The 22,480-nt window shown below is 43.1% G+C and overlaps 1 protein-coding gene across 2 annotated transcripts in view; it reads left to right on the top strand.

The window, feature by feature from the left end:
• Positions 1 to 22,480, top strand: part of MTUS2 (microtubule associated scaffold protein 2) — a 575,343-nt gene that overhangs the window by 399,282 nt on the left and 153,581 nt on the right. The gene's annotated exons all lie outside the window — the stretch shown is intronic.

Raw genomic sequence — 22,480 nt, 5'->3', positions numbered from 1 at the left:
AACGAATATACCGCCCCCCACCCCCACCACCCGCAAACTTTTTTTTGGAAGATAACTGAGAAAATGTGAACATAGTACTGATATTTTAAGCGTGATGTGGCCGTTGTGATTATATTTTTATAAGAGTCTTATTTTAGCCATTCACACGTGAAATGATATGCTGTCTGGGATTTGCTGCAAAGACACTTGGGATGATGGCAGGTGGAGTCAGTTTACCGGTGATGAAACAACACTGACCACAGATCGCTTGTTGTTGAAGTTGGTCAATAGAATAGATTCCACTAACTAGACTGCTCTCTCTACTGTAGCATATACATAAAGTGTTGCATAATAATATGGTAAACTGTGTCAACAGAGTGGCTGCTTTAGTTGAAGGAAGGTTAAATGGAAATCAGGTATGTCAGGTGTGGTAGCAACCCAATCTCACGTGGTTGTACCAATCTCATGGTAGGCCCATGAGAATTTCATTATCGGGCTAGCTGGGTGGCTCAGTTGGTTAAGCGTCTGACTCTTGATTTCAGCTCAGTTCGTGATCTCATCATTCATGGGGTCGAGCCCTGCCTCTGGCTCTGCCCTGACAGCATAGAGCCTCCTTGGGATTCTCTCTCTCCCTCTCTCTGTGCTCCTGGCCTGCTCATGTGCTCGCTCCCTCTCTCTCAAAATAAATACATAAAAGTTTTTTAAATTTTCTTTATTTTTTCAAATAGTTCGGCTACATAAGAGATTTCTGAAAGCCATGTGATCTTGATAACAGGAATTCTCTTCCACTTTGCATTACTTCATAAAACATTCTAATGTACTGAATCTAATTTGGTCCTCACAGAAACTCTGAGAGGAAGGCAGAAAGCTTTCTTTTACAAAAGAGAGAAGGACAGACCACAACTCAGAGTGTGAAACACTTGTCCAAGGTCATCTGATGGCATCAGGAAATAAACACATGTTGTGTATGTTTCCAGTGCCTTTTCCGTAATATTATCAGTATCAGATGGGGGCTATCAAAATTCTGTCATCCACAGTGTGTCTATTATAACATCAAGTTTCGTGTTACCACGAAGGTAGCAGTAAGAGAATGGCACCAAGGACTTCTTGCCTCAGGCTACGTCCTCCTTGAGATGGCCTGGTATAGAGTTCGGGGTGATGCCATGACCACTGTGTTGGCTTCTGTTACTCCTGGCTCGTAGCTCAGCACCCTGATACGCAATCTGCAGGCTTTCCTTAAAATTCCAAATAATGCCTTTAGGAGAAGTAGGAGCCTTTTCATAGAAGCTGAAATCGTGTGTGTGTGTGTGTGTGTGTGTGTGTGTGTGTGTGTGTGTGTGTGAAAACACTCACCTAGCCCTCCTTGAGTGGAGACGTGTGTGTGATTTTCTCCAGAGGCAAAATTTAAGTCTGTACTTTCTTGGTTCCTTCTTATGATGAGCCATCACTTTCTTTGTCAAAAATTCAAGTATACCTTCTTTCAAGCTGACCTACGAGGCATCCAGTGGATTTACTGGACTTGCTCTTCTAAGTTAAAAACATGATGATGATAATTGCTTTCTTCCTTATTCCAGACCAACATACGTTGTATTGTTGCTCTTCCTTGACCAGTTCAGTTACTGGGTTCCTGAGTATCTGTGCTGGGGATAGAATAGTCTGGAGATAGAAAGATGAGTGAGACACAGTTCCTGTCCCAAAAAAGGTTCACAGGCTGGTGGTAGAGAAGCACAAAAAAAATAGTTGCAGAAACATTGTTAAGTGTTATAATGAACTATTGTTATACAGTCTAATGTTGATCATCTTGCTTGGCCTCAGCCCAGCCAACCTCATGGAGCGGTTTATGTTGTAGTGCTAGCTGGTCTAAGGTATGTTCTATCATAGGATGTCTGGGGGGCTCAGTTGGTTGAGCGTGCAACTCTTGATTTCAGCTCAGGTCATGATCCTAAGGTCATGGGATTGAGCTCCATGTTGAGCCCCACACAGAGTGTGGAACCTGCTTAAGATTCTCTCTCTCTCTCTCTCTCTCTCTCTCTCTCTCTCTCTCTTTCTCTCTCTCCCTCTGTCCCCCTCTGACCCTCTCTCCAGCTCGTGCCCCCCCCCCCAGCTAAAATTAAAAAGGAAGGAAAAAGAAAGATATGTTCTTTCCTTTCCCCATCCATCCCATCCATCAAGAGAATAAGATCAGTGAGGGAGAAGCCATATTTGCTTTGTTGCCTAGCTAGGGTAAGGAGACCACACACATTGCTTAAAATCCCAGAGAAAATGGAATTGAGATGTCAGGGAAAGGTATGGATTGGGAAAATGAAGCCAAAAGCTCATTTTAAAGATGTCAGGACTTTGTCTTCCAAGTTTTATCTAATTCTAACACCTAAAGCTTTCTTGCATTTCAAAGTTATTGCTAAAAGGTGAATTTTATCACTGCACGTTAGCTTTGCATTTATCCCATGGGTTGGAATTTCTAAGTTAAATAAAATCTAGTTTCAGAAATAAAATCAGCTTTCACATTGCCTTGTGTCATCAAAGCTTCTTAAAAATGAGAAGGTAGGCATGCAGATTACCACTAAATCCCAAATCATTGGATTTCTTGGGACTGTAAGGTGTCTGGGTATGTTAATGACTTAGATAATGCCAACCCTTGTTTTTTTTAACCCGTGTTGTTGGGAACATTTCTGAACTGCAATGCTCTGCTTCGTTCCCTTGGCGATTCCAGGCTAGTGATGGCAGAGCTCTTGTATCTTTGGGTCATCTGCTCAATTACTGTCATCTGTAATTGCAGATGCAACACGTTTCCCAACAGAAATACCCTGGGAGTGCTTGGGCTGTTGCCTTTAACCTAGATTTCATCCTGGTTCATTCATTCAGGAAACATCTAAGTACTTATTTTCAGCCATAGGGTGACTTGGATTCAAGGATAATTAGAAAAGTTCTTGCTTTTAAGAAGCTTACACTATGGTACACCGAGTTATAAACCAATAAATGGAGTGAGTGCAAGAGATCTATAGTCTTAACAGCTGGATTCTAGTTAATTCTAGCAGACCAAACATTCAGAGTAAAGTGGATTAAGAAAAAATGACCTGAAAAAGTTTAAATTAAATATGATAGGTTTTTATTATTTATTTAATCACTTTCCCTTTGTTGTTTATTTAATCATTTTCTAACTTATTTATTATTTAGTTGCTTTCTGACTTCAGAAAAGATCCAAAGGAGCATGCAGTAAAGGGCACAAAATAACACAGTTGCAAAGATAAAATTCCAATAAAAACAGGAAAATCCTGATGAAACTAGGCTCAGTTTCCTGGCTCAAGAGCAAAAGAAGAAATACAATCAGAGTTTGGAAAAAGAGCATGTCATTTCTTCAGAAGAGAGAAACTTATTTCCTAGCGCACACTTTTAAGATTTAATTCTGTGGATTAAAAAATACATACGTTGAACAACATAGTGGACAACAACTTTGTTGTAAACCTATCTATTGTGATAATAAAATAATTAGAAAAGAGTTTAAAATTTCGGAATAGGGAGGGGCGCCTGGGTGGCTCAGTGGGTTAAGCGTCCGACTTCGGCTCAGGTCACGATCTCATGGTTCATGGGTTCGAGCTCCATGTCGGGCTCTGTGCTGACAGCTCGGAGCCTGGAGCCCGCTTCGGATCCTGTGTCTCCCTCTCTCTGCCCCTCCCCTGCTTGCAGTCTCTCTCTCTCAAAAATAAACATTAAAAAAATTTTAAAAAGATTTTGGAATAGGGAAGGCTTTTCTAAACATGATATGAAACCTTGAAATGCTTAAAAACTGATAAAAATAGCTATGTAAAAATTTATAATTTTCCACAATGAAAGACATAGAATTAAGGAGATAGACTGAATGAAAATGCTGCAACAAAGCGTTCAATGAAAATAAATAGGAAAGATACAACTTAATTGGAAAAACAGAAGAGATGAATGGGTAATTCACACAGAAGTACAAAATAGTCAATGGTCATAAACATAGGAAAAGATGTTCAAATGCACTAATAACTAAATACATTTAGCTTTTTAAATGAGATACCATCTTTTTCATTCAGATTAGAAAAAATTAAAAAGGTTTATCACAGCCGGCATTAGTGAGAACACTGCAAACGAACACTACATTGTTTGTTAACAGGAATATAAATCTGCCCAAGCTTGCAGAGGACAATTGGTCACCTACAAAAATTTAAGCGTATATAATGTGTAATCCAGGGTTTCTCCTTCTGGGAATCTCTCTTACAAAAATTCTTGCTTAGACAGCAATGACATCCAAGTACAACTTTTTTGGCAACAATGATTATAATATTAAAAAATTGGAAACAATCTAAATATGCATCAATATGGAGATATTTAAATAAGCTATGATACATCTATTCACTAGACTGCTGTTTAGTCTTTCAAAAAGAATGATGCGGGCACCTGGGTGGCTCAGTCAGTTAAGCATCTGACTTCGGCTCAGGTCATGATCTCGCAGTTCGTGGGTTCGAGCCCTGCGTCGGGCTGTGTGCTGACAGCTCGGAGCCTGGAGCCTGCTTCCGATTCTGTGTCTGTCTCTCTCTCTGCCCCTCCCCTGCTCACACACACACACACACACACACACACACACACACACGCTATCTCTCTCTCTCTCTCTCTCTCAAGAATAAGTAAACATTAAAAAAATTTTTTTAAATAATGATCATTACCTCATAGATCTCGGTGTGGCAACAACAGAAAGTTCTAGTGTTTAGTGCTAAACAAACACTAGTTAGTTAAAAGATATATACTGAACATCCTGTCCATGGCTGTTGCCAAGAATTTTAGAAGCTTAGCCTTGGTCTTTCAATAGTCCTTTTTCTCAAAATTTTCATGAAAAGTTTTTCTGCTGTTCATGTCAAATACAAAATCTCAATGGTGCCTTGATCCCTGTAATTCTATGTGAATTTCGGCTTTACCCGTTGCCTCTTCATACTTGTTTGCAGTTGTTGTAGCAAATAGGAAAATATTTTCAGTTGAAAATATTGATCTGAAGGTAGATTACTTCTGGGTCAATATGCCCTCTGATTCTGTCTTGTTGACGTGATGGATTATAGAAAATACAATTACTTTATTCACCCTATGGTATGGAAGGATTTCCTACGGTTATATAGAAAATGAACAGTTGGTAACTTGTCAGAGGGAAAAAAAAAAAAACCCTCTGGGAATAGTAAGGCTGTCACTCCACTTGTATTATAAAAATTGTTTGACTAATTTAAAAGTAGATTCTTATTTCTGAATTAAATTCCACAAATGTCGGTATTTCTGAGCATAGTGTAATTTAAAAGTACAAGTATCTGGTCAACATTATTTTTTTTTTTTTTTAATTTTTTTTTTTTTCATCGTTTTTATTTATTTTTGGGACAGAGAGAGACAGAGCATGAACGGGGGAGGGGCAGAGAGAGAGGGAGACACAGAATCGGAAACAGGCTCCAGGCTCTGAGCCATCAGCCCAGAGCCTGACGCGGGGCTCGAACTCACGGACCGCGAGATCGTGACCTGGTTGAAGTCGGACGCTTAACCGACTGCGCCACCCAGGCGCCCCTGGTCAACATTATTAAAGCGTGTCTCCCGAGCCCTTCGGCATGTACAATGAGCTGCTGAAACACATACTCCCACCTTCCCTCCGGTCCGGCCAAACACCATCGCCCTTTTCTGAGCACACCTTAAATGAAGAAAGTTGAGGAAGAGCTTGCTGAAATAAAATATTCTGCTTCCGGAAAAGACAGGGCAGGTGAAAGGATTGCTTTAAGTGCTATTGGAATCTTGGCTCTAGATGATTTGGGGGGGTTGTTGTTACTGTAGCCTGTAATATATGCCCTTTTAACCTAAAAAGCTCCAAGATCGTGTTGTTTTCTAATCACAAGAGTCATGGCATCCCACACTGTGGACTCACGTGTGTTCACAAACCTCCGGGAGTGGCACCTGAAGGAGACAAGTTGGAAGCAATCAGGCTACGCTGGGCTCTTCAGTATGGAAGGTGTTATTGCTTTGTGTCGACTGCGTTCTCCCTGAGGCTGAGTCTCCGTTGCAATCCCTTATTTGTCACCGTGAAGCCAACAGGGGAACCAGCAATAGGTGGGGGACAGGGGAGCCGATAGTAGAGTAGAAGCGTTTAGAAAGAATCTCTGTTGGAGAAAGATAAAAGCAGTAAATTGGAGACCATTCCTTTGCGTGAGGTCACGGAGACAGGGAAATAGCATGGGGATGATGTATGGAATGTCTGGAAGGAGGATCTGTCCACTTCATCATTCTAAAAGTCGTGTTCCTGGGTGTCCCAGAAGGCCTGTTTGCTGTTCTTTCTGGCCACCAGTGGGGAGGTTCCTAGCGCCTCCCAGCAGCCAGGAAGTGCTGTGATTCACCAGCTGTGACACCAGAGTCAACCCTTAGTTGTCCTGGGGAGTGAGGACGGGTGGAATTTGATTGCGTGAGCATCAGCTGTTTTAGCAAATGTTGACTGAGCCCCTTCTTTGAGTTGAGCCCTGTGCTGGGTAGTTGGGGAAATCATGATGTATGAGACAGACAGTTTTTGCCCCTGTGGATCCGAGGGTATAACAGGAGAGAAAAACATAGAATCTGTACTTATCAGTACATGATTAATTATTTAATTACAGTCATGCTAAGTGCTGTCAAACGAAAATGAGTATACAATGAAGGTATATTACACAGACATAAGGTAGTGTGCAGAAAACACATAGGCCCAGATCTAAATGATCAGTAGAAGTTGCCAGACCGCAATGGTGGGGAACAGCGTTCCATGCGGGTGCACCATGGGAACTTCCTCTTTGTAAATATTAGAGGTTCCCAAGTCTCCCTCCCCTTAAAATCTTGGATCGGGGCTGCTAACCATTAGATCTGAAATTGAAAATATGTACACCCTACTTTTTCCCTTCTAACCTTTTTATGGAGGAACTTGCTAGCTGTGAAATAGTCAAAAGACAGCATATGCGAAAAAGAAATTGCATAGAAAATCTGTAGCTGCTTCATCAGTTTCTGATGTTATTGGTGAGTCCACCTTGACTTTAATGATTACATAAAAGTTGTCCCTTCAGGAGCTCATGGGGAGTTTGATTTCTTATGTTGTTGTTTTTTAGGACACTTAAACTCTTGAGTTTTAAGTTTTAAGCTCTTAATAAGTTTTAAACTCTTAATAATCTCATCCTCTATTTCCGGTTTTGTGGTGTGCTATTTAACAATTATAATTAAATGCCCCAGAATGATCTAAGTAAGGGAGAAGATACATTTCTCTTTCTCTGCTATGTCTCAAATTCTTTCATTAAAACAACAAGAGGGGCACCTGGGTGGCTCAGTCGAGCATTTGACTTCGGCTCAGGTCATGATCTCATGGTTCATGAGTTCGAGCCCCACATTAGGCCCTGCACTGACAGTTCAGAGCCTGTTTAGGATTCTCTCTCTCTCTCTGTCTCTCTCTCTCTCTCTCTGCCCCTGCCCCACTTGCTCTCGCTCTCTCTCTCTCTCTCTCTCTCTCTCAAAATAAATAAATAAAAGCTTAAAAAATATTTTGGGTGATTTGAGAAGCGTTCTGGGACAACCCATAGTACCAGAGGAGAATTTATAAAATGCAGTGACTCACCTTGCTATTCAGCGACCCGCAGGGTGTGAAACCTTTTGTTTTGTGGCAACTCCTCAAAAGTAAGGCACAAAAACCCAACTTCCGTTTAAGAGTATATCCACGGATCTGAAAGGTGACACACCTGGTATTTTGCCCACTCCGTTTGTCAGCCTCGAGGAGCTATGGGAGCCGGCCCAGCCGTAATTAATGCAAATGGTCTTTAGAGCTGTGTTTTCCATTGTGATTTCTGACATTTATGTGTTTCAGCACTCTGCCTACTGTGCCGTAAATGCATTGTTATGCAAATTGCTATCGTGATGTAGCGCGGTCTCTTAGCATGATGAACATGGAACTTTTAATTACATGTCAGCGTTTAAAACTTTTCATTTCCTTCCAGATTCACATATCCTACTAGCTCACTTACACTGATGAAACGCCTGCTCCTAATTACGGTCTTCGTGGGGACCGTCTAAAATGCAAATATAAGAAAGAGACAAATGCCGGTGATCCATTTTCTACGAGGAAGAGTAGCACATTTCTTGGACATTGCAGAGCCTTCCTGTCTTTCATTTTTCATCCCTTCATCAGCATATTTGTGTTGAGAACGACTCAACACTGCCCCGTGTTACTAATCGGTAATCAGCCCCCCAGCCTAGCCAACAAGAGTCCACATCCCTCCCTCCCACCCTTCCCCACAGTTGGCAGCCGCACTTCACCGTCGGAACACAAATCTAGTCCTGTTCCGCCCCCGCTTGGGACGTCTTAGTGGCTTCTCCTTAACCACAGGCACAGACCCCATGTAACTGTAACACGAGGTGAGTCCAGGCAGGGACAACACCAGGTGGAGCTGTCGCACAAAGTAAACTTTATCTGCCGCAAGTCCTAATAGCACTTATTGAGTCCTTACTGTATGCTCAGCCATACGCCTCATCGCCTTGCTTTGTCGCTCGTAACTCTTCTTAACCCCCTTTTATCGACGAGGAAGCTGGATTCGAGAAAGCAAATAATTAGCCCCAGGTAACAGAACCAGATGTTGGGGTTGGACTCAAGCCTGCAGAGCTCCCACGTGCACCCAGGGCCCGTCTCGTAGCCCTGGCACCGGGTGGTCCTGACGGTGATGGCCCTCCTCACCCAGCAGCTGTGGCCAGTGTCACGCAGCAGAGGACCAGCCTGCTCCGGCTGCCAGCATGGGCACTTTTGTGTCCGTGACCTGGGAAAAATGACAAGTTATCGGACCTGTATTTAAAAAAATTTTTTTAAATGGATCCTTTAAAAAAAAGAAATTGGCGACACCTGTTTAGGTTTTAAAAAACAAAAGTCACCTTGGACATCTTTCTGTCTCCACGTGATTTTTATTCCAGTGAATGGAGCGACTTGATGAGTAAAGTGCATTGAATTTCTGTCACGTAGAATTTGGATGGCAGAGGAAATAGCTTTTTTTTTAAATTTTTTTTAACGTTTATTTATTTTTGAGACAGAGAGAGAGCATGAACGGGGGAGGGTCAGAGAGAGAGGGAGACACAGAATCTGAAACAGGCTCCAGGCTCTGAGCAGTCAGCACAGAGCCCGACGTGGGGCTCGAACTCACAGACCGTGAGATCATGACCTGAACCGAAGTCGGACGCTTAACCGACTGAGCCCCCCAGGCGCCCCGCAGATAGCTTTGAAGTTACATGCAGATTCCAGTTGTGGTCACCCCGCTAATGGCTCTGTGACCCTGATCTGATTACTTAACCTTCCTGACCTCGGATGTCTCATTGGAAAAAGGACAATATAACAACCTTGTTCAGTGATGATTTCATACACTAGTACAGTGCTTATAATCTATAGGTTCTAAACAAGTATTTATAATAAGTTAATACCGCTGGTAAGTACCATTCGTTGCAGGCTTGATAAGTGCCTGGCATTGTGCAAAGCACTTTTAGTATATTCTGTTGTACCCTCACAGCAGCCTGTGGGTCCCAGCCACTGTTATTCTTTTCCATTTTACACCTGAGGAAACGGAGCTCAGAGAGTTTAAGTAACCTGCCTGAAGTCATACAACGAAGCAAACAATAGAGTTGAGTGTCTGGACCCCAGACAGATAAGCCCATATATGCTAAGCAACCTCCCCATAGGTCTTGTACCTAACTTCAAAAGACAAGAGTTAAAAAAAAAATCTGACCTTCTCTACTGTTGGTGAAGATATAGAGCATGACAAATTGCCACAGTCCTGCCAGGAGACAGGGAAATGGACCCAGCGTCTTTGGAAAACAGTGTGACATTGTCTTACAATGTTTGCACCTGCCTTAAGTTAGGGCTTCTGCATGTACGTGTATGAGAAATGCATACACACGTGTATCAGGAGGCACATACAAGTACGTTCAAAACAGCATTGCTAAAAGTTCCTCAAGCTTCCGTCGGAACAGCTATGCTGTGATATATACACACCGCGGATCCCTATTTGGCAATGACCGTGGACTAGGGCTGCATGAATGTTACAGTGTTTAGTAAAAATTGCAAGACACAGCATAGTGACTGATTACACCGTTAATAAAGAAGGGCGCCTGGGTGGCTCAGTCAGTTAAGTGTCTGACTCTTGATTTTGGCTCAGGTCATGATCTCACAGTCTTGATATTGAGCCCCACATCTGGCTCCGTGATGGGCATGAAGCCTGCTTAAGATTCTCTCTCTCTCTCTCTCTCTCTCTCTCTCTCTCTCTCTCTCTCTCTCCCTCCCCCCATCTGCCCCTCCCCCTTTCAAAAGTAAAAATAAAGTTTATAAATAGACTTAAGGATATTGCTTAAGGGTGCATGTGGAATAGCAAGGAAAAGCAAGGAATAATGGCTAAAGCATGACAGTGGCTTTCCCGAGTGGGAAGGAGGAAGCTTGAGACATGATAAGCTCTGGGTGCCAGTGATGTTTGAATGTTCTTGTTCTTGACCTGAGTAACAACTTCGTGAGTGTTGGCTTTCAATTACTTGTAAAACTGTGCGACTAAGTTTTAAGCAGTATTTTTCACAACAAAAAGTGTTTAAAACTGTATTATAGTATTTTGTTAAGAAAAGAAATACACACACACACACACACACACACACACACACACATAACATGGTCTGAAGTAATGCATTTCAGTGGGTTCATAGTGGTTATTCCTAGGTAAGGAAATGGCAAAAATGAAGAAAACATGTATTTTCTCATTTTTCTACAATGGACATGTGTCGTTTTATGAAAAAGGAAATGACTTACTTAAATATTTATTTGCATGTCATGACTGAGTCTTGATTTGTCACCTTATGAGCCAGCCAACTTAAACTGTATGCAATGGCCCATAACAGTTTTACTTCCTGTTTACTTTTCTTTTTCAGTAGTCATCATTCCATTCATTGGCAACCTCGATCTCATGTATGGTTTCCCATTTATAAAAAAAAAAAAAAGAAAGAAAGAAAAAAGAAAAGTAGCACATTAAGTATTTAACTGAACAGTGGTATTTTTTAGCCTTACATTGGGTTTTTCAGGGGAATTCAGAAATGCTGGAGGGAAACAGTAAGAATATTCACCTTGCTAGTGAAGGGCCAGAGACGAGGTAGGCTGGACCCAAGAAGCAAACAAACCCTCTGGTGTCATATTCCACCCTGCTGGTCCTGCATGGGCTGGCCCTGTACCCCTTGAACCTTTGCACATGATCCCCCACCCGACTGTACCCTTTTCTTCTTGCCGATTCTTCTGCATACTTCACATCTTAGCTCAAGAGTAACCTTCTTGGGAGAAGCCCTACCTCGTTCCTTCTTGGAGCTCCCAGAGAGCAATCTTTCCTCGGGCTCCCAGCTGCCACTTGCTGGGCTATCTTGTCATTACTTATTTACATGTCCCGCTAATTAGTGGATTTCAGAAGGAGGATTTTGTCTTTTCACCTTGAAATCGGCACTAGCTGATATCATGCAAAGTACAGCGGAGCCACCCAGTAAATCTATGATGAATGAAGGAAGGAAGGAATGCAGAGGACTTTTTAAGGAACGAATAGTTCAGAACATAAGGAAGGGCTGACACAGCCTGTGGAGTAAAACTGCAGAATACTAACATGAAGGCGATGTTTAATACTAAATAGACTGAGCTAGGGATTTTTATTTATATGTGGAAAATGTTAGTGCTTAAAAGCACAATTTTGTTGTTATCTCAAATTAATGTGAAAGCAAATCATCGGGTCGAATGAGACCAACAATCCAGACCATTTCTTTCATTTAGGCTCACCTAACTAAAACTGCCACGATAAATAAAACCCTTATGTCTGTTTGTATAATTTCAAAAATATAAAGTATTTTTCCCACCACCACTTACGTATCCACATTTTCTCAGTACCTAATAGATCATGCGGTGTCTTGATTCCCCTGGAGAGCTGCTTGTTTTCTTCTCACAAATCCATCACCTTCAGAGCCTTACTCATTTTGTTTCTAACAGTGTGTAAAGTGATTTCTCATTACTCACTCAGGGCTTGCCTGTTTATTATGTAGGGAGAGAGAGGTGTTGGAGAACAAATAAGAAGGAGACAATAAGGAGAGGTTTCAAAATGTCAGGAATTCATCTAATCTCAAGGCTGATTTCATTTCCCACAGAGTAAGAACATAATTAGTAAGAACAAGTAACTCATTTGCTCATAAATGTTTACTGAGTGGGCAATTCTCCTATAATGCATTGTCTAGTGGGAAATACAAACAGGTAGAATGTCTATAGTATAATAAAGTTGTAGCCACAGAGCATGATAGCAGCATCTAGAAACCTCTAGGTTGAGATCTAAAGGATAAGTTGGAGCAGAGCTATCTGGAGACAAGAGAATGAAGGAAGCTGCTTCAGAATTCCACAAGAGAAGTGACACTAGTCTGAATTAAGTCGCGGTAACTATGAGAAGGGAGGTGGACTAAATTTAAGAGAGCTACATGATTATGTTTCACAGGATTTGGTGTTTTATTGCATGTGAAGAAGTGAGAAAGAAGGAGGGGACAAGGATGAAATCAACATTTCTGGTTTAGGCAAAAAACATTTACTGAGAGAAGACAGGACTGGAAAGAAGTTTTGTTGGGTGACAAGGAGTTTGATTTTGGCTATATTGAGTGTCATGTGCATGGGAGATATCCAAAAAAAGACATTTATATATAGAATATATATGGAGTACAAATATATACATACATATATATATATATACACACATACATATATATGTACACACACACACACACACACACACACACACAGACACACATATATGGAGGACAAATAGTAGGAGTTCCATAAAAAGGAAACAAAGAAGTCAGAGGGGAGGGAATTAACAAAGTAATACTTCAAGAAATTTCCTAGAACTCATAGGATGACAATTTGCAGACTAAAAGAACCTACCAAGTGCCCAGTACAATTAATGCAAAACGACCCACACCAGGATCCATAGTATGAAATTGCACTGGGAAAAAGAAGAGGCACCAAGACCCTCCCAAGAGAACAAGCAGATCACATACAAAAGGTTGGAACTAGAAAGGCATCCAACTCCTCAATAACAACCCTGCAAGCTGAAGGAGAAATGCATTCACAGTTCTGGGGAAGATGATTATCACATTAGAATTCTGGATTAAGCCAGTCATTTGTATGAAGAAATCTTTAGCCATGAATGATGTGAGATAATTTACCTCCTATGTACATTTCTCCGGAATCGAAAACAAAATGTGCTTTACCCGAATAAGGAAGCAGACCAAGAAAAAGGAAGACATGAGGTCCAGAAAAAAAGGGACCCAATATAGGAAAGAGGCAAAGGAAGGGTGCCTGGGTGGCTCAGTTGGTTAAGCATCCAACTTCGACTCAGGTCATAATCTCGCGGTTTGCAAGTTTGAGCCCCACATCAGGCTCTGTGCTGACAGCCTAAGACCTGGGGCCTGCTTCAGATTCTGTGTCTCCCTCCCTCTCTCCCTCCCCTACTCACACTTCTCTTTCTCTCTCTCTTTCTCTCTCTTCTTCTCTCTCTCAAAAATAAATAAACATTAAAAAAAGATTTAGGAAAGAGGCAAAGGAGTTTCCAGAATTATGACGAAGGGAGGTTTTAGGATGACAATCCTGCAATAATCATAGAAATTACCAGCTAGAACAAAATGGGGAATTGAGGGCTCCAGGAAAATAAAATGAAACTTTTTACATAATTGTGAGAAGAGACTCATGCTCTGATAGAGAGTTTTGGTGGAGAATTAGCAAAATATATATGGAAATGTAAGTAAATAAAACCAAGGCAGCTGTTAAATCCAGGAAAAACAAAAAGTCATACAAGTAAGAAAATCGCTCAGTTGTGAATAATATTTATGTAATTGTAACAAGATGAACAGTAAATTTTGACTTAACCAAAAATTATGGTACAACTGTATTGATGAGGGAGGTAGTCTAGAAGCAAACCTATAAATATCAAAATTATTATTTTCTGTAATAGGAAGATATTACAATAGTGTCTCAAATGTAAATACCAAGAAATGCCTGGCTGGCTCAGTAGGTAGCGCATGCAACTCTTGATCTCCGGGCTGTGAGTTTGAGCACCACATTGGGTGTAGAGATTACTGAAAAATAAAATCTTTTCAAAAATAAATAATAATTAATTAATTTAAAAAAGAAATAGCAGTATAAACCTTTACTTAGGTATATGGAGATAACTACTAGCAAAAATAGCTGAAAAATTGAAAGTAACGAATATGAATTGGGCATATGGAGAGTGGGATACTGAGGGTTTTTTTAAAGCCTGTGGAATGATCTTTTAGAAAGGCTCAGATGATGGGGCGCCTGGGTGGCGCAGTCGGTTAAGCGTCCGACTTCAGCCAGGTCACGATCTTGCGGTCCGTGAGTTCGAGCCCCGCGTCAGGCTCTGGGCTGATGGCTCAGAGCCTGGAGCCTATTTCCGATTCTGTGTCTCCCTCTCTCTCTGCCCCTCCCCCGTTCATGCTCTGTCTCTCTCTGTCCCAAAAATAAATAAAAAAAAACGTTGAAAAAAAAAGAAAGGCTCAGATGTTGAACTTTGTTTTTTTTTAACAGGTTAAAAAGAGGAGAAAGAAAAGATGAGAAAAAATAGAATTGCTGGCCTGTGTTGTGGCTGCAGTTACAGTTGGTGACTATAAATTTGATGGCCCTACCTGTGTCATTATGTCTTCAGCTGGACTAGTGGAAGGTGAGAGCTCAGTTAAGCTAGGGTTAGATTCTGCATACAGTTGTGACCATTGGTGGTTTCTGTGCTATTAGAACAAGAGTGTGAAGGGGAGGATAGTAGAAGTGAAGTACACTGGGATCAACTTTAGATTGGATAGGAAAGGAGGTTGAAGACAGAAAGAGCCTGCTGGCTGGGGGTAAAGGGATTCACGGTCTAGATTAGAGAAACGAACAGCTTGGAGTGGCAATAGAAAAGTGAGACGGCTGGAGGGTAGAAGGTTGTGTCCAAAAGTGGGGTATGTGAATTTGAGAGGTGAAGTTCTGGTTGATGACAGGGTCCAGGGTGATACCCAGAGTTCCTGATCAAAGGCGCCTGGCAGGAGTATCGGATGTCAAAGGAATGAAAAACTGGGATGGCACATGAGTCATGCGAGAGGTCGTTGACATTTCTAGGATGATGGCAGGACCTGGGGTAAGGAGGAAGCCCATACGTGGGGATGAGTGAGAGACAGTGACCTTGCTGCAGGTGACAACAGGGAACAGTGTTAGTGTTGACCAGGCAGAACTGTAGAACCTCAAAGGAGAAGGGCTTTAAAGTGAGTGTGGACGCTTCAAGTTCTGGTGGGATATTCAATAGTTTGAAGGGGACCTCCAAACTCAAAGATAAATTGGGTCAGGAGGGTAAGGACAAGTGGTGACCATTTGAGAAGTTTGCTCTGGGGAGAGATGGACCATGAAAGTGGAAGAGGGGCATTATTTACCAAAGGGTAAGGAGTTCCACCCAGTGTGGACTGAGGGTCAGAGAAAGGAAGGTTGCGTCACAGATAGAAAGGAGGTAAGGATTCACTGACCTCCACATTTAGAAAACAAATAGCTTGAGCCGTTCTCTGGTCTCCCAGCCCAAAATAGAAGACCTTCAGCCTCTTCGTCCTCCTGCCCGCTCCCCTGACTCCACTTTGAGCGTTCTCACCCCGGCCCCATCCTACTTCCTTTTAGACCCTCATAAGGGGTCCGATTCACCTGAATTCATTGTGCTTCTGAGTACAGGTGGGTAGGCAGGCCTTAGGATTCATTATGTCTCAGGGCTCACTGGGGCCGTTGCAGTACAATGAAACGTAGGCTAAAATGAGGGCGGGAAATCACAGGTTCAGATCTTGGCTCAGCCACATACCTGTAAACGTGGGTATGTTACAACCTCCATACCTTACGTTTCTTCATTTGCACAGTAACGATACCCGTAGCAATAGCAATAGAGTTTAGGAGTGGGGTAAAGTGAGACAATATAGACAGAAGCAGCTGCAAGCTAGTTCCCGGTGTTTATTATTTTTTTAATAATCCTTTTAATGTTTACTTACTTTTCAGAAGTGGGGGGAAGGGGCAGAGAGAGAGCGAGACACAGAATCCCAAGCGGGCTCCAGGCTCTGAGCTGTCAGTGCAGAGCTTGACGCAGGGCTCGAACCCACAGACCGTGAGATCATGACCTGAGCTGAAGTCAGACGCTTAACCGACTGAGCCATCCAACTAGGCGCCCCTAGTTCCCAGCATGTATAAATGCTAAAGATGTAGACATTCAATGAAAGTATAACCTTTGTGACAGCTCACACCGCTCTCTTTCCCTGGAATAGTACCTGCTGCATATTTGGAGCTTTCTAATGGATGAGCGAGAGCACGTCACGGGGTGGGGTGGGGGGGATATATTTTTTGATGCGTTCCTATCTAGATAACGTTTCTGTGCTTCCTTCTATTCAAACTCTATAAATCTTCCCTTGAAATGTCCCCACATTCCATTTGTCTCATAAGTGACATCAGAATCCCCACTTCCTGGTTACATCATTCATTTTTTCCGGTTTACCTCCTTCCAGTTACGTTGGCACAATAATAATTACTTGCACTGTTGCCACATTCGCATTTCATTTTTCTTCTGGCTCCTCTCTGTCTTCCTTCCATGGCTTTTCATGTTCCTTGTCTGGGAGCGGGTCCATGGGGCCGGGAAAGGATCAGTCCCATCACCTCGGCTTTGACAGGTGCCTGGCGTAAGAATATTGGACAGATGGGGGATAAAGTCTATTGCTGTGTATATTTCTTTATCCTTTTTGTTTCTTTTCTGACTTATGCTGAGATCTACTTGCATGCATGTTAAGAGCCTATAAAAAAGTTCCCATTGTTTTTTTTTTGACATTTTTTGACATTTTTTAAATTTATTTTATGAAACAAGTATATAGCATCCCGGTGACCATTATCTTAAATCTGATTTTTCCCCCCATTCTGAAGTGCTCAGTCAGGACCCCGAGTGACCCGCTGTCACGTGTCATTTCATTCTGTTTTTAGGATGACAGCCTCACCCTCAGAGCGATCCCATCATTCTCGATTGGGCAGCTTTCCCCATATTCTCACAGCTCCCAGGCACATGACCTCCGCCTCAAGTACCTGTGATGAACGGGGTGTTAGTCACTTTACCATGTCCCGTTCAGGGGTAAAACACGACGTGGGACTTCCCCTGGCAGTTGCCACACTCACTCGTGTCACTGGGGAAGGCCCTGTCCACATGAGAAACTGGCCTTTTACACTACTCTTGTTTTTTTTTCTTTTGCTGAGCAACTGTGTATGGATTTCTAGGCAGAACCTTTCAACTTAAGACCTTTGTGATGCTTTTTGGCTGCTTCATACATAGTGAAACGCTTTAGGACTCTTTGAACTTCCAATAATTGCCTGCACTGGGGTGGATATTATCAGTAACAGAGTTTCGAATTAAAACTATGAACCTTTCGGGTGCCTCGATGGCTCAGCTGATTAAGTGTCTGACTTCAGCTGAGGTCATGATCTCACGGTTCATGGGTTCAAGCCCTGCATCAGGCTCCACGCTTGCGGTGTGGAGCCTGCTTGGGATTCTCTCTCTCTCTCTCTCTCTCTCTCTCTTTCTCTGTTCTTCCCCAACTCACACTTTCTCTTTCAAAATAAATAAATAACTAAATTTTTTTAAAAACCTATGAACTTATGGGGCGCCACCGTGGCTCAGTTGGTACAATATCTGACTCTTGATCTTCAGGTCGTAAGTTCAAGCCCCACGTTGGGTGTGGATTCCACTTTAAAAAAAAAAAAAGACTTTGAACTTATCCTCTGATACCAGTGAGGCTGGTATTTCTTCCCCCTCCCAGCCCCTTCTCCTTCCCACCCTAAAAGCTCCCCCAGTAGGGCTCTGAATTTTATACACATGCATTCCTTTGTAGAGCTCTGAATCTCCACGTACAGAAGGTCCACACGGAGGTACATGAGTAGTTTTGACTAAGAACCCATAAGGCATGAGCACGTGTATATATTTATGAAGGAGCTACTTTCTCTGACTGGCATTTTCAGGCCTTGTCTGGTTGCAACTCACAGAAACCTAATCAAACCGCCTTAGGTACAAAAGAATGCAAAAGGTCAGAAGGATTTTTGGATCATGTAACTGAAAAGCCCAGGTGATATTGCTACCGTGAAGTAGGGCTGTACCCAGGTCCTTAAACAGTGACATCGGGAATGTTCTTCATCTCCAGTCCCTACTTTCCACTGGCTTGGCTGCTTTACAGAGGCCCTCCCCACGCAGAGACAGGGACAGTCAATGGCAGTTCAGGCTTACATCCCACCAGTTTACACATCCGTCAGAAAAGGAATTCTTGGGGCGCCTGGGTGGCTCAGTTGGTTGAGCGTCCGACTTCGGCTCAGGTCATGATCTCACAGTCTGTGGGTTTGAGCCCCGCCTCAGGCTCTGTGCTGACAGCTCAGAGCCTGGAGCCTGTTTCAGATTCTGTGTCTCCCTCTTTCTCTGACCCTCCCCTGTTCATGCTCTCTCTCTGTCTCAAAAATAAATAAATGTTAAAAAAAAAAAATTAAAAAAAAAAAAAGAAAAGGAATTCTTTTCTAGTAATTCCAGCAAAATTTGTGAGAGAAGGCTCTCATTATCCCCACCTGGATTTTCTTTTTACTCTCAAACTAGGATGCTCTGTCCCACCGGCATGATGCAGAGCTCTGACTGGGCAGGGCTGGTCACATGCCCACCTCCAGATCCAGGTGGGGTCAGCCCCGCCCCAAGACACATGAACCATGGGGAAGGAAAGGTTAGTTCACCCAAGTGAGCACGGCTGCTGTTAAAAGAAGCTGAACAAGCCAAAGAGACGTCCGTAGAGGTGTGCCGTCTGCACTGGGGGGAAAGAAATAGGGGAAGCTGAGTGGGGTTTAAGGAAAGACAGCTATTCAAGAAGACTTGGGGAAATTAGTAAAATCTTCATAAATAAGTGATAGGGATTCAGGGGACTAATATAGACCAAGAAAGTAGTGCCTTTTTGGTGAGTGAAAAGAGTTTCCTCACTTACTCATTTGGTTAGACAAAGAGGCTGAATAACGGCCCCCAAATCATTGGAACTGCTGTGTGTTAACCCTCCATGACCACAGGGACTTTGCAGCTGTGTGCTTAAGTGAAGGGTCTTGAGATGGGGAGATCATCGTGAATTAGCTGGATGGACCCCATGTAATCACAAGGGTCCCTGTACGAGAAAGGCAGGAGCAGTTAGAGGAGATGTGAGGACAAAAGCAAAGATCGCAGGGATGAGTCTTGAAGGTGAATGAGGGGGCCACACGCCAAGGAACGCTAGAAGCTGAAAAAGGCAAGGAAACAGATTCTCCCCTGAAACTTCCAGAAGAAATCAGCCCAGCTGACACATTGATTTTAGCCCAGTGAGACCGACTTCATGCTTCTGGCCTCCCAGAATTGGAACGCGTTTGTGTTGTTTTTAAAGCACTCGTTTGTGGTCACTTGTCCCAGCAGCCACAGGGAATGATACAGAAGCCTTCAGCGAAGAGCGGTGAGCTGAATTTGAGGACGATCAGAAGCGGACCGGCCAGACCAAGGAGAAATGGAGCACGCCAGCCTAGGACAACAGCCTAGGGGAAGACACAGAATGTCACATGGATGCTGCACTGTCAGCGCAGGGGCAGGTGGCTGAGGAAGCGGGACCCCGGAGGTTACACATCCCATGCCACAGAGTTGGGGCTTGCTACTGAAGTCCTCGGAAAGCTTTGGAAAGGCTTCAGAAGTAAAATCATGTGATCCGTTAATGATTAAGAAAGGTCAGTCATCCTAGCACCCGTCAAGAAGGATGAGTTAGGTAAACATGAAGAAGGTGAGACAGGACAGAGAAAGCACCTAGGAGCGTTTTCTAACTGGCCTAGTGAGAACTGAGCTGAGGCTAAGAGTGAGAATGGGTACACGGCCACATCGAGGAGCTGCTTTACAAGGCAGCAGGTAGTGGCTGATCAGATATGGAGGCAGAAAGAAGTCTCGCTCGCTTCTGGTTTCAGTGACCAGGGGAACAACCGGCCAGGAAAGAAAATACAGGAAGAGGGGTCATTTGAGAGGAAGAGGATCCGTTCCATTTGGGGCGTGGCGATCTGGTTGTCTCGTAGGCTGTGCTCATGTCTCATTGGCAGTGAAAACCAGGTCTGGATCTCAGGAAGGATGTCTGGGCCCACCTGGTTTGGAAATGACAGACTTGGTAGGCATCAGTGTGTGCCGCTTGGTGCGAGCATAGTGAGGGGCGGGAACAGCCAGAAGAGTGGACGGGAGGAAGCCGAAGCAGAAGCCTGGGACAGCTTTACTCAGGTGCAGGCAATGGGGGAAGGCACAGTGAAGGAGGGAGAGAGCGGCCAGAGGGACAGGAGGAAAACCATGAGACCACAACCCACTCTGCCATCTCTCCGAGTTCTCACAGAGTTATATGGAAGCATATGGTATACTTAGAAAACATTTAGGCTGAGACGGGACTATAAGAAAACTGCAAAAAGTCCTGAAAGTCTTGACTGATTGCTGTAATTTTCCATGCCTTCAAGAATTCCCAGAACCACCCAAGCATTTTCTAGGCAGCGTTGCATTCCTGGGGGAGGGACCGTGAAACCTTCCATCAAAGTTGTTCTTGTAGAATTGGTTGCACTGGGCTGGTTTCTCTCCTTAATCCTTTCATGGATCAGACAAATTATTTTCATTTGGTTTTGGTTTCACTCCTTTTATTGTTTATTTCTTATTATAAAAGTCATAAGTGATCATCATGGAAAAATGAAAGTAATGCAGAAGCATAGTAAAATAAAAAGTAAAATCTCTTCCAATCCCACTGCTCGGAAGTAACCATTATGAACAACTTGGTGTCTTTCAAATCTGCTTACATAGTTAAAAACTATAGTACAGATAGCATTTTGTGTTATAAAAAATGGGATAATATTTGGGGCACCTGGGTGGCTCATGGGTTAAGCGTCTGACTTCGGCTCAGATCATGATCTCACAGTTCATGAGTTCGAGCCCTGCATCGGGCTCTGTGCTGACAGCTCGGAGCCTGGAGCCTGCTTTGGATTCTGCGTCTACCTCTCTCTCTGCCCCTCCCCCATTCACGCTCTGTCTCGGTCTCTCAAAACTGAGTAAAAGTTAAAAAAAGAATTTTTTTAATGGGATAATACAATGCACAGTGTTCAACAACTAGCTTTTTTATTTATCATGGACATCTTCTGTGCCAGTACAATAGAGAGCTACTTCAGTCTTTTTAATGGCTACAGAAAACTACATAGAATAGATATAATTTATTTAACCACTCTGCAGGGTGCATTTTGATTATTTACTCTCATTTATTATTGTGAATAATGGACAAAGTCTCTTTGTACCTAAGCCTTTCATACTTGTGGGGGCCTTCCAAAGAGAGATCTGTAGAGACAGCATTGCTAGGTCAAGTACATCAATATTTAAGTTTTTGATAGAAGCTGCCGAATTGCACTCCATGAAGGCTGAAGGGAAAATGTGGAAACGCGAAATAAATATTCATGTTTCGTTTTCTTTTAAAGCATCGTGTTTAATGCAGGCTTTGGGCCTCTAACATGTCTCAGCTCCCATGAGTCTCAGTACCTTCCATATTTGTTGATGCCTAAAATCAGAGCGGGAGGAGGGATGAGAAGAATGGATGAGCCACACGTTGGATACTCTGAAGGGTGGGCCTGGCTTCCATGGAGTAAAGTGGTGGGTGCACTTTTGGGACCCCAGGCGGGAGGAGGCAGCATTGACTGAATGGCCATGCTTTCCAGGGATGAGTGTGGCCCTGTGGTTGAAGCTGATGACCTAGTGGGGAAGGTGGCCCGTACACAAACAGAGAAGGACATCATATATTTCTGAGTATGATAAATGCTATGAAGAAGAATGAAGCCAGGGAAGGGGAGAGTGGCAGGTGGCAGGAAGGCTATTTCACCTGTCGTGTCAGGCACGGCCTCTCTGAAGATTATCGGTTGTGCGGACTTGAATGAACGCATGAGTGAACCGTGCTCAAGGTCTTGGGGAAGCATGTTCTGGGCAGGAGGAACTCAAGCTAAAGAGCCCAGAAAGGGAGGAGGTGTGGCTTACTTGAGCATCTGCACAGCTGGCGGCCTAGCGTGGCTGGAGTGTGTGGATGGAGGGCACAATGGTGCCACGTGTGTATTAGGGTTCTCCAGAGAAACAGAACCGATAGGATATACATAGCTGGACATGTAATACATTTTATAGAGACAGAGAGACCAAATATATAGAAAATATGTATATGTTGTATATAATATAACTTCTATGTTATATATAGCATAATATAAATTATATAACGTGAAGTTCCGTCTTAGTTCCTTTGTAGTCAGCCTTTTGTTCTGCTCAGGCCTTTGGCAGCTTCTGTGAGACCTACTCACACTGGGGAGGGCAGTCTGCTTTACTCAAGTCTACCAATTTAAATTTCATTT

Source organism: Puma concolor, chromosome A1, assembly GCF_028749965.1.
Source record: "Puma concolor isolate L17-30 chromosome A1, mPumCon1.1.hap2, whole genome shotgun sequence".
Taxonomy (NCBI): Eukaryota; Metazoa; Chordata; class Mammalia; order Carnivora; family Felidae; genus Puma; species Puma concolor.
Note: the sequence above shows the minus strand (reverse complement) of the source record. Positions and strands in the feature narration are given on the sequence as shown.